General features: G+C 43.2%; 1 protein-coding gene across 3 annotated transcripts in view; it reads left to right on the top strand.

Annotated features, from left to right (window-relative positions):
- Positions 1–13,741, top strand: part of LOC135899356 (nose resistant to fluoxetine protein 6-like) — a 196,012-nt gene that overhangs the window by 79,807 nt on the left and 102,464 nt on the right. The gene's annotated exons all lie outside the window — the stretch shown is intronic.

The following is a 13,741-nucleotide window of genomic DNA, read 5'->3' as shown; positions in this document are numbered from 1 at the left end:
TATCGATATCATCTTGTAATATCCGCAGCCTACTACCGAAACGCGATTTGGTCTGTTCTTTCCTTGACGACAGTGACTGCGACATACTTGCCCTTACCGAAACGTGGCTATACCCTGACATCACCGATAGCGAAATTCTGCCTGATCGTAACAATTTTAACATATACCGAAATGACCGTAAAAATAGGCGAGGCGGAGGTGTTCTTCTCGCAATAAAAAATACTCTACAGTCATACGTAATCAATGCACACTCTAACATAGAAATTATCTGGGTAGCCTGCAAAACCAAGTTTTCCACTCTGCTCATCGGCAATTGTTACTGACCTCCTGACTGTAGCCATTCATTTGTGAACGAACTGCGCAGTAGCATCACTGAGGCTGTCCAGATATGTCGCACCGACGCCATTTACATTTTCGGTGACTTTAATTTTCCTACAATAGACTGGAACCGATTGTCTTCCCCCTGCCGCATGTCCACAGAATTTATCTACCTAAGCTTAGATTTTAACTTATTTCAAATAGTGAAACAACCCACACGCGGTTCAAATATCCTCGACCTAATCCTTACGACGGCTCCTGAAAGAGTAGGTGCCCTAGTACACATGGATGGTTTTAGTGATCACAAGCTCCATCAAGTTTCCCTTAACATTCCGCCACCATTCTCCGGCACCGACAGCAAAAAAATTCGCGATTACAGTAAAGCCAACTACAGCAAAATCAACGCCGAACTCGAAACCTTCTACACTGACACATTCCTACCATCCTTCGACAGTCGTCCCATCGAAGACAACTGGGTACTTTACCGAGACAAATTGTGTGCGCTAGCAAATCAGTACGTCCCGCTAATAACAGTCAAAAATGATAAATCAAACCCCTGGTTTACAAAATCCCTCCGGAATCTTAGAAACAAAAAGAAACGTTTATACCGCACAGCTAAACGACATAGCACGCCTTCCGCGTGGAAGGCATACCAAGATTTTATGATAACTTACTGTTCCGCAGTAGAATCTGCTAAGCATAAATATTTTTCTAGTGATTTACCTTCCCTTCTGAAATCTAACTCTAAGAAGTTTTGCAATCTTGTATCCCCCGAACACGATCCGCAACAGATATCTACTAGACGACAATCATGTTCCACTTTCAGACAGTCATTGCACCTCGGCATTTAACACATTCTTTTCATCTGTTTTCACTCGGGAAGACCACTTTGACGTTCCATACGTACCCGATTTTGATTTCCCATATATGGAACCGATCGAAATAACTGCAGAGGGCATAGTACTTCTAATTAAAAACCTTAAATTATCCACTTCAGCCGGAATTGACAATATTAACTCTAAAATTCTTAAGAACACTGTCTCCGTTTCTGCTAACATTTTATACGACCTTTTCAGGCAATCTTTAGCGACAGGTCAACTTCCCTCCGATTGGAAAATTGGTAAAATAGTACCTGTGTTCAAAGCCGGTGATAAACATACGCCCGAAAGCTACCGTCCAATTTCTTTAACTTGCATCTGCTGCAAACTTCTCGAACACATAATCGCTTCTCATGTTTACCGACACTTAGAATCTAACAATTTCTTTTTTAACAACCAACACGGATTCAGGAAAGGTTTCTCTTGCGAAACCCAGCTTCTAGAATTAAGTACAGAACTACACTTCAACATGAACAATAACCTCCAGACTGACTGTATTTTTCTTGATTTCTCGAAAGCCTTTGACCGGGTCGCCCATTGCCGTCTGATTTCTAAATTATCTGCCCTTCGATTAGACTCGCTAACCTTATCTTGGCTCTGTAACTTCCTTTCACTCCGCCAGCAGTTCACGGTTATTAACCATTTCCAATCCTCCCTTTCTCACGTAACTTCGGGCGTAGCACAGGGGTGCGTTCTCGGCCCCCTATTGTTTTTAATCTACATAACCGACTTGCCAGAAAACATTTCTTCCTGCATGCGACTCTTCGCTGACGATTGCATCATATATCGTCCAATAACCTGTGCCGATGAACACTTAACGCTGCAAAACGACCTTTACCGCATTAACAACTGGTGTAAAAAATGGCTTATGTCGCTGAATACAAAAAAATGCAAAATAATCTCCTTCACACGCAAGCAAAACATTTCCTACTACTACTACACCATTAACAACTACCAACTGTCGCAGGCATCATCTTATAAGTACCTTGGTATTCATTTCACACCCAACCTCTCCTGGTCTCACCATATTACCACCATAAGCGCAAAAGCTTCAAAATCTTTAGGATATTTACGTCGAAATTTACATAACTGTCCCACTCACGTTCGTCGTCTAGCTTATCAGACTTTCGTTCGCCCACAGCTTGAATATGCCGCATCTATCTGGTCCCCCTACCAAAATTATTTAATTAACATGCTTGAAGCAGTTCAGAATAGGGCTGCCCGTTTCATTTCACGCAATTATGACAACCATAACAGCATAACGCAAATTAAGCTCAATCTTTCACTTGAACCCCTTAGTGCTCGTCGCGACATTGCCCTTTTATGCCTTTTTCACAAATACGCATGCAGCAACAGACCATTCCCATTTCACCTTGATGCTCCTTCCATCACATCACGTCGGTTACATAATCACTTAAGTTTCACGCGATTATATGGGTCAACTCACACCTTGAACGCATCTGCTCTTCCACGCGCCATACGTTTGTGGAATGATCTTCCAGACAACATTGCATCCGAACCAGACCACGATAATTTCCGTGAACTCCTGCACTCTTTCTTTTCGCAATAAAAACTTGCCACTAGTATTTCCAGTTTTATTTTACTTCCGGTGCCATGTTCTGTATACTACCCATGTATTTATTTATTTGTTATTTTGACAGCTTTAAGACCAAAGACATCCGTCATTTTTTGTACCACTGCACGTGTTTTTTTTTTCTTCTGTATCCCACTTTGTGCCCGACTGCATTCCTTATATTGATAAATGTTTTTACTGTGCACGCCATTAGTTCCTGCGTTTTTATCATGCCCTACCATTGTGCGTATTTTAAACCCCTGCCAACTGCTCATGCGCCTAGATTCCGCATATTTGTCAGTCTGTCTTTGGTTGTAGTTTCTTTTCTTGTTACTGTTGTCATTGTTATCGGTATACTTTATAGTTCTTGTATCCAGTTTTTCCATATGTATAATGCCAGCCAATATTTTTTATTATTATTATTATTTTTTCTCTCTTCGTTTTATCCTTTTTCCCGCCCGACCTTGTACTTGCCGCCATACCACATTATCATCGATTCCTCTCCTTTATGTTAACCTGCAAATTTGAGCCGTACGTTGTACACCGACAAGTTACTTTGTATTTTCTTTAATAGCCCCCTTACTCAATGCCCTGTAAAGGGGCCTGTAAGGTATGTTCAATAAATAGATAAATAAACATATGATTGATAACAACATATAATTTATTCCTGTGCCTTCAAACGTAAAGGAAGATGGTTCTCTGCTAGGACTGGCGGGATTTTACTCCAAGTTTGTTCAGCATTTTTTGGTTCTTGTGGACCCTAACTGCATTGCTACGAGGCAACGAACCTTTTGTTTGGGCGCCTTTTGCTGAACAGAGTTTCCTCCGTTTAATATCGCTACTGACAACTTGCAATGTCCGACATTTTTTTTTTATTCGAACCTTCCTGTCATCTTCAAGACCAATGCCTCTGGGTACGGACGGAGCGTGGTGCTGCAACAAGATAACAAGAGAACTCTAGAGGCAGCTGCCTGGGCCTCCAGCACATTGAGCCCACAATAACGACCATATTCTGCAGACGAACGTGAAGCCTTAGCATGCGTTCGGGCCTGTGAACATTGTTACATCTATCTTTTGGGTTGTTCCTTTGTCTTGCGACCTGACCATAGTGTTCTCGTCACCTTGTTGTCCACAAAAGGTACTGGACATCGGCCTATGCGTTTTTCACGTTGATCAGCACGCCTACTTTGTCACAACTACACTATGCAGTACCGCAAGGGAAGTGACAATGTGGTGGCTGATGTGCTTTCTCGACTACCTTTGCAATGAGAACCTAATCAGATTGCTGTTGAAGATGAGTTTGTTGGCCTTCTGTGATCGTTACCATCGGAGAAAGAATTCCAAGCAGCGAGTGCAACTGACAACACTATTGCAAAAGTTATGAACTTTACGTCGTCATCCTGGCCTCATCCAAAAGATCTGGAAGCGGAGCTAATGCCATATTTTCATCTACGTGCAGAACGGTCAATTCTACATGACTTAATTTACCGTGGTTAAAGAATAATGGTTTCAGGTATCCTTGCTCGTAGTTTGATGGAAGTTCCACATGAATCCCATCCGGGGACCAGTCGTACGAAAAGTCTACTGCGAGAGTTGTACTGGTGGCCTCGGATGAATGAACACCTTGAACAAGTGGTTAGAACCCGCGTTGTTTATCAGTCCTGTGATGAGTCTGCGCGGCCAACTGCAGCACCAATGCAGCCGGTAGCTTTCCCAGACACACCTTGGGAGAAGATTGGTGTTACTGTTGTTGGACACTTTGAACAAGCTCCCATCGATTGTCGTTATGCAGCGACACTGATCACAGAAAATGACAGGAAGTAAATATTTCAAAGCAAGTTTCCTCAGCGATGGTCAAGAATTTTCTGGTACAAGTGTTTGCTCGCGAAGGCTACCCCAATGAGATAGTTTTAGACCATGGACCACAGCTCGGCTCGGCTGAATTTGGAGAGTTCTTTCAGGAACGTGGTATACACCATTCTCTCTCGTCAGTCTGCCCATAAGCAAACGGGCTTGTCGAAAAGTTCAACAGTGTTGTGAAGTGTTGTGAAGCATCATATGAGTGGCGTGATATTCGCATCGCCGTCACAGATTGCTTGGGAGTCTACCGCTGCACACCTCAGGCCACAACGGAAGTTGCACCCACCGTTTTGTTGCATGGACGACCGCCCCGAACGCGATTAAACATCGTTGGCCAGCCGAATAACTCTTTTCATGAAAATCCACCCCAGGCAATGGTAATGCTACATCACTGTGTCAGACAAAAATAAGCTTCTTCAAAACTTTTTATTTATTTATTTATTTATGGTACCCTCAAGGCCCCAGGGCATTACAGAGGGGAGTGGTAAAACGGGAAGCATAAGAATGAAATAAGCAATGTAACAAAATAAGCATAACAAAAAAGCAATGTAGCATATTAGTAATTCCTAATTACACAATGCTAAGTAATGTCTTGCCTAATAGTTTGCAGGTACGACAAATAATGTAAACAAAATAGCATCTTGATAATCCCTGTTATTACAATGGTAACTAGTGCCGTTCTTAGTCGTTTGCAAGTAAGGCAAGTAAACGAAATAATATGTTAATAATGCCTAATTATACAATGCTAGCCAATGCCTTACGAAAGAGTTTGTTGTCGACAATAGAGACGATTCCACAGGGAATGTGGTTCCACTGCTCTGATGATCTGGGAAAAAGAGATTGGCTGAAAGTGTTAGTGTTGCTTGTTTGATGTCCGCCCTTATGGCGATGATCGATGTGGCTCGACAGGTAATGAGGCTGAAAAATAAAGTTACTGTGAAGGGAGTGAGGGCAATAAAATTTGTGAAACAGTGTCAAACGTGCTTTCGTTCTACGAGATGCAAGTGATGGAAGAGATAGATTATCCTTTATTGATGTTATGCTAGCTATACGGTTATAATTTGAAAATATGAATTGGACTGAATTATTTTGAACAAGCTCGACTGAAGAAATAAGGTTTTCATGGTACGGGTCCCACACCGCACTAGCGTATTTTTAATTAGGACGCAATAATGACTGGTGAGGTAATAATTCAAAGGATGATGGTGCTTTGGAAACCTGGTGCTGTAAGCAGCCAAGCATGCTATTAGCTTTACTTATTATGCAGTCAGTGTGAAGGTTCGAGGTTCAATTTGCTGTTATATGAACTCCTAAGTACTTGTACGAGTTAACGGGTTCTAGAGGAATTTTATTCAGATAGTAAGGAGGAAGGGTACTTGTGTTCCTGTGTACGCGCATAACTTTACATGCATTAATATTAAATTCCATTAGCCAAGTGTTACGCCAATAAATCACATAGCCCAAGCCAGAGTGAAGAGCATTATAGTGTCGTCGTTAGTAATTATTTCACGATATATCACGCAATCGTCAGCAAACAAGTGAATGTGAGACGTCAATGAAAAACGTACGTCATTAATATAAATTAGGAAAAGTAGGGGCCCTAGTACTGATCCCTTTACATCCATCTTTACGCAGACGGACGCCGCGGAGCTCGAGCGAGACAATTTGCCTTTGGCCGACTATATCTGCGTAACAAAGCCTATAGATCGTGGCAACATTTCTTCGCGCTTTTCGGACCGAGAGGATTATCGAGCCCGAGGACCAGTGTGCTTTCTTTTGGAAGACGGTCGAGTATGCAACGCTTCCAGGTTTTAAGCAATACACCCAGAAGCTGTGAAGAAGTTTACAACCAATCGTCCTGGTTTCTTAGAGTGGGCTCTACCGATAACCGACACACCTCTTCAAGTTAGCGCGTTGGCTTCGGCTGAGTTGGCTGTTGTCTGTCCTTCTACATCGAGGCAAGAGATAACAAGACAAGTGCACAACAGTGAATCAAGTAGACAGCCGTCTTCACTGCAGGAAAGCAGACCGGCGCATCACCACGAAGGAGCGCTACGCAAGTGATAGTTTTTTTTTTATCAGCCGAAGAAATGCCGTATATGGGAGAAGACGGAACTGGCTTGGGGCAATAAAGGAAGGAAGATTATGTACATGGATCGATTGCATCATTCTTCTATCTTCTTCTAAATACAACAATTCTATTTCCTTACTTACCAAAGCAACCTTTGGTTTAACGGCGACAACACGCCAATGATTGTCTTCGAAGCCATGCGTGCGTGCTTGAGTGACTAAAGTTGGCCACAAGCCTAACGTGATGATCGTCCTTGCAGAGGCGCAACCTTCCACCGGCCCAGCTTTGTCTCTGTAAACACAAAGAATGTGCAAAGTGATGCGTACTAACACGTCTCGTTCGTGCTATTTTCAGGGCCACATTCACTTGGCAAATGTTTGTTACATGCTGATGAGCTGGAGATGAAATGTACGTGTAAATGCTTATAACAGCACCCTTTTCCTCTGCCCCTCCCCCATTTCCTTCTGCCCCCCCCCTTCCCTGTTTTTCTCTGTTCCCCTGAGAGAATCAAACGGATTATGAACAGGCTGAAAAATATCCTAATAAAATTCTGGCCGTGGTACTGGGCCCTGGGCTGGAAATATACATACCTTCAACAGTGTTCTGCAATGGACGCAGTTCAACCAGATCTTTAGAGCTGCACCGATGCGGCTAACAGGATGTTTCAGTGAACATTTTCAAGCATTTTTCTATTGCCTGTGGCAGATAACAAAATTCTAGTCCATCGAAGAGGCTGAGGTAACTCGAAGGGGCGGACAATACTTGCACAAAAAATTGAAATGCACGATCGACTGATTAAAGAAAATTGACTAATTTACTTATTAAATTTTGAACTCATTTCCTCATCGCACATGTTGGAATTTACGAAGCCTAGTGGGAGAGGCTACAAGCCATGTCCATTTGAAAATAATTGTGTGGGTCACACCATTTACGAGATTTGCGTGGTCAAACTTGCGGTAAAAATGCACTGTCGTTCCGCTTACTTTCTTAACAAAAGCTCGTTTTATGCATTGAAGCACAAAAGTACTTGGAACGCCAATGCATTTCTCTGCAAACTTCTGGAATTAATACCTCCAAACAGGTGTCATCCTGAAAATTCGTTCCAAGTGGATTCACTATGCGAACTCCCAGGCGAGAGTTTGTAACTGCAATATTGTCCAAAGGTGATTAGTTAAAAATTCATTAGTTGTCTTTTCGTTAATTAGTTCACTATGTATTTCAATCTTTTGCACAAGTAATATCCGTCTCTTCGAGTAGACCAGCTCGTGGACTAGATGTGTGCTATGTGCCAAAGACAATTTTTAAAACCTTTTGAAAGCGTTTGCTTAAACACCCGGAATATCGGTCTAAACGAGCATTATGTGGTGGTATGTCTTCCCAAGTTCAGTGGATATGGCTTCACAACAGCGGCATTGACGTTAATAGAGCGACGCTGTGAAGCGGCCCGCTCTTGGTGCTTTAATTTTCTTGGGTTTGATGCGCGTATTGTGGTAATACATGGAGCATCAGTCGCTTGTTTACCAGAGGATTAACTCAAAAAGCGGCACTGGAAGTTCGAGTGACGTCACTGCTTCCCGGGTGGTGCCTCTAATAACCGTATAATGGACAGCACTCTCACGCCTCAGGGTAATGGAAGAGCTCCTATATTTATAAGCTGCGCAATATCACTCTTACTATCAGCCCCTGCATCCCTATCTTTCGCATGCTAGTGCTCGCAGCGCTCTGTCATTTGTGACGTATTGGGCGATTGGACGCATTGACACTTGATTCATTCTTTTTACTCCATTCTCTATTGGTATATTTACCCTGATCTTTTGACGTTGTCTTTCAAAGGTATTGAATCTCATGGCTTAATTTTAAAGCGCTGCTTTTTGAGCAAGTCTTCCTGGACTTCTCCAACCGTGGCTGCTGCTTCTCTCTAGCTGGATAGCTCGCCCGCAGCCTCAATGAAAACATATGAAGCCATTGTCAGGTCAAAACATCGGTCTCCGAACACAGTTTACACACCAATGTTTTAACTGGTAGGCCACAATCGGTCGCATTCTTTTCACGGGCCAATGCCAAGTAGCTCTTAGAAACAACTGGCTCAGAATAACGTCGCGTAGCACGTGCGCTCAAAGCATATTGCAAACTAGCGCGTGCAATGTGCTCAAAAGCACATTGCACGTACTAAGAACTGAGGTGAAACAGCGTGAAAAAGACGAGGACACAAGGAAACAAATACCACAGACAAGCGCTGACTGCCAACTGGAAGTTTATTTGAAAATCACCGGACTTTTACAGCTTTCATCAGAATAGGCATGCGCACATCATTCACGAAAACATCTGCAAATCATCATTTTATTCTTTCTTCCAAAAATGTTATTTCTTTTCCCGACAAGGCAAGAGAGGGAGTGCTCACACATTTATCACCTTCCTTTCTTATATGAAAGGCCTCTATTATCTCCCTTTCCTTCTTGCTCTTTCCTTTCCCTATGAATTTAGTCTTTTCAAATATGGGGGTGCATTTACACTTGTTACAGTGTCCAGCTAAATGACTCCCATAGCCATTCTTTAGGTTAGTGCTGTGCTGACGAGCTCTTTCATTGAAGCACTGTCCCGTTTGACCTATATAAGATTTCCCACAGCTTAGCGGTATTTGATAGATGATATTGCGCCTGCACTCAGTGAAACGTGTTTTATGATTAGTGGTGCACAAGTGCCTTTCGCGCGTGTTCATGCGATTGCATATCGAGGACAACTTGCACGGGGCACTGAAAACCAAATTAATATTATGTCTATTAGAAACTTTCTTCAGATTGTGAGACAGCTTGTGTAGGTATGGCACCACTTGCACTAGTCTTTTGTCTTTGTTTTTTTCTTGGGAAGCATCGGAACTTCTTTTCTCTTTCTGCAAAATGGCTTCGCATACTGAAGTGATCACAGAACTGGGAAAGCCTGCGTTCTGTAGTCGCGATATCTGATTTAAAAAACTATGATTGCACTCATGCTCACATGACTTACTAAGTGCTGCCTTAATGCACGTTGTCGCTATGCCTCTCTTAATCAATTTAGAGTGTGCGCTGTCGTAACGCAACAAAGTTTTCTTAGATCTGGGATGACACACAAGCAAGACACACTTGCAAGACACAAAGCCTGAATACCCTTTCAGGGTGTCCGAGAAGACGTCATGGCAATGTCATGTAGGAAAAGTTCTGCAAGGCCATCTCAAGATGTTGCAGATAAATGACCCTTTCCTGGTAAGAAGCTCGGAAGAAGTTATCTCGGCCATAAATGAAGACCAGGGAACCGCACTAACCGCATTTTCAGTAGATGTAGAGGACTTGTATTATTCTGTGCCGCGAGATGGTTTGATGTGCGCTGTGCGCGATAGGATAGAAGATTTCGGGGAAGTTAATTTTCAGAATTCTGTATGTGTCAACAGCGACAATTTTTTAGCGCTTTTAGACTTTTATCTTCATTCGACTGCTGTTAATTATGATGGCCAATTTTACATCCAACGTACTGGCATCTGTATAGGATCAGCCATCGCCCCCATTTTATGTGACATTTTTTTATCCTCGGTTGACAATGTAATTTTTGCTAAGTTGTTTGACATGCCTGTAACGCGAGTGTTTAGATATGTTGACGACTACTTAATTATTATGAAGAAAGATTCCTGTATGCATTTTCATGACGCGATCGAAGAAATTTTGAACCTGTTCATCAACTCATCGGGAGGACTTAAGTTCACGTATGAATTGCCAATTAACAACCGTATTCAGTTTCTAGATATTAACCTCTGTTTTTCTTTGGACGAGCACGTATGCTGGCGATATCATCCCAGATCTAAGAAAACTTTGTTGCGTTACGACAGCGCACACTCTAAATTGATTAAGAGAGGCATAGCGACAACGTGCATTAAGGCAGCACTTAGTAAGTCATGTGAGCATGAGTGCAATCATAGTTTTTTAAATGAGATATCGCGACTACAGAACGCAGGCTTTCCCAGTTCTGTGATCACTTCAGTATGCGAAGCCATTTTGCAGAAAGAGAAAAGAAGTTCCGATGCTTCCCAAGAAAAAAACAAAGACAAAAGACTAGTGCAAGTGGTGCCATAGCTACTCAAGCTGTCTCACAATCTGAAGAAAGTTTCTAATAGACATAATATTAATTTGGTTTTCAGTGCCCCGTGCAAGTTGTCCTCGATATGCAATCGCATGAACAAGCGCGAAAGGCACTTGTGCACCACTAATCATAAAACACGTTTCACTGAGTGCAGGCGCAATATCATCTATCAAATACCGCTAAGCTGTGGGAAATCTTATATAGGTCAAACGGGACAGTGCTTCGATGAAAGAGCTCGTCAGCACAGCACTAACCTAAAGAATGGCTATGGGAGTCATTTAGCTGGACACTGTAACAAGTGTAAATGCACCCCCATATTTGGAAAGACTAAATTCATAGGGAAAGGAAAGAGCAAGAAGGAAAGGGAGATAATAGAGGCCTTTCATATAAGAAAGGAAGGTGATAAATGTGTGAGCACTCCCTCTCTTGCCTTGTCGGGAAAAGAAATAACATTTTTGGAAGAAAGATTAAAATGATGACTTGCAGATGTTTTTGTGAATGATGTGCGCATGCCTATGCTGATGAAAGCTATAAAAGTCCGGTGATTTTCAAATAAACTTCCAGTTGGCAGTCAGCGCTTGTCTGTGGTATTTGTTTCCTTGTGTCCTCGTCTTTTTCGCGCTGTTTCACCTCAGTTCTAAGTATGAACCAACTAGCCCTCATCAAGATCTTACTAATGCACGTACTAGTTTGTGCTAGGTCACACATTCAGGAATTGAATTTGAACAAAGTGAGGCCCTGGATGGCTTCTGGTTTTGCTAGCTGAAGTAGCCATGCTGACTATAGCAGGAATGCCTTCAAATGCAATACCGAAGGTTTTCGACAATTTTTCCCCTGTACGAACCAGCAATTTTTACGAGTCAACTTTGCCGTGAGCTCAACGATAAATTATAAGTATTAGTCTTGAGCAATCTCGCGCCTTTCTTTTATTTGAAAACTTAATAGGAGACTCTCCGTATATTGAAACAACTTGAAAACACGCTTTTTATTCCTGTGTAGCGGACATGAGGTGTGCGCGAGTGGAAGTTTCTTGGAGCTGCACGCTCGCTGCTGTTATCCCGCGCGCGAAACCGGCTATACAGCTCTCGTCACAATTTTTCGACAGACAAACATGTGTCAGCGTATGCAATAGCATGACATACTCTTTTTTTTACATTTGTAGACGCTGTATTGTATAAATATACACAAAAAGAAATTTTGGGGTTGTACGCACCAAAACCGCTATAGGATTGAGGCACGCCGTAATGGAGGACTTCGCATTAGTTTTGAAGACCTTGGGTTCTTTATTGTGTACCCAATGCACGATACGCAGGCTTTCTTTTTTCATTTCACTTCCATAGGATTGCGGCCGCCACGGGCGGGATTCGATCCCGTGCTCTCGGGCTTAACGGCGCAGCGGCAAAGGTATATGCTGCGCCTCCACTGCGAGTTTAAATATACACATTGCATAGCGTTCAAGTTCTGACCTGGGATGCGCATGAATATTGCATGAGATTGCACGTTACATAGCATTACAATTAGCGCACCTGTACTCATCGGACTTGGTTTTGCAGCATTTAGTCGCTTCCTATGGATTCCAACGTGGGCATTGGATATGCATTACTTTAAAGAGTAGTTTTCTGTGCACCATCACATTACAAAGCGCCATGACTTAGTGCTTTTTCATACTGACAGTAGCATCTGATTCAACAGAGAGGAACCACTCCAGAGGAGCCAAACAACTTCATCGCTTTCGCAGTGAATCCTATTGCACAGGAAAGGTTCCGATTGTGCTGCTTATCAGGACGTTGACCGCATGATAGGGCCATAGGCGTATCTACCGTGGGGCTATGGGGGCACATGCCCCCCCCCCCCCCCAGGTTTGACATTGGGAGGGAGGCAGAGTAGGCCCTTTCAAGGATGAGGAGGAGGAGAAATAGACGGAAAGACAGGGAGGTTAGCCAGTTCTCAGACCGGCTGGCTACCCTTGGCTGGGGAAAGGGGCAAGGGGAATAAAAAATATTAAAAAAGAGATATTACAAAAAAATGGAAGAGGAAAAATACAAGTGAAAAAGGAAAGGAGAATACGGCACTGCTTTAGTCTGTCTCTAAGACCAGTCCTCCGCAAGAAGCGCAACAACGCTTTCCAAGCCTTCTGGGCTGAGAACGATCTCAGCCAGTGTGCCAGGGCCTTTTTCTCCGACAAATAGCATTTTTCAAGACTATCTAGCACTCTTGAAAGTTCTTTCCTGGGCGCACTGAAGTGGAGACACTCACAGAGAAGGTGGGCGATTGTTTCCTCGCAGCTACAGTTATCGCATGTAGGGCTGTTTGACAGAAATGAGTACGCATTCGTGAAGGCCACACCAAGCCACAAGAGGCACAGAAGCGTCTCCTCAGCTCTTGGTAGTTCGGATGCAAGTTGTGGAGACGAGCGTTGGTAAATTCTATCGAGTTCCACTGTACGTTTCACAGTGTACGTTCACCTGCGAGCGAACTAAGCCCTGTAGCTGCTTCTGTTCTGGATAACGGTATAGCTGCACAGTGGGGACCAGCATGAGCAAATCGAGCAGCCTCATCTGCACAGATACCGCAATGGCCCGGTATCCACTGATATGCCATGTTGTGTTTTTTCTCTATTGCGTGGTGGTGAAGGAGTCGTATGTCAGCGACTAATTGCTCATTCGGTCTATTACGAAATGGCGACGCAATGCTCTGGAGAGCGACCTTGGAGTCGGAGAAGGTTGACCATGCCTGTTACCGTTCTTCAACTACGAGCTCTAGAGCAACACGGAGGGCGGCCAGTTATGCGGCTGTCGATGACGTAAAATCCTATGTCTTGAATTTTATGGTGATGGAATTCGCGGGAATGACCACTGGTCCTGCTGAGCCTGCAGAGGAAACTGAACCATCCGTGTAAATGTGAAGGTATCCGCTGTGTTTCTCGTGCAAGAG

This window comes from Dermacentor albipictus, chromosome 1 (genome assembly GCF_038994185.2).
Source record: "Dermacentor albipictus isolate Rhodes 1998 colony chromosome 1, USDA_Dalb.pri_finalv2, whole genome shotgun sequence".
Classification (NCBI taxonomy): Eukaryota; Metazoa; Arthropoda; class Arachnida; order Ixodida; family Ixodidae; genus Dermacentor; species Dermacentor albipictus.
The sequence above is the reverse complement of the archived record's forward strand: the minus strand, read 5'-3'. Positions and strand labels throughout refer to the sequence as shown.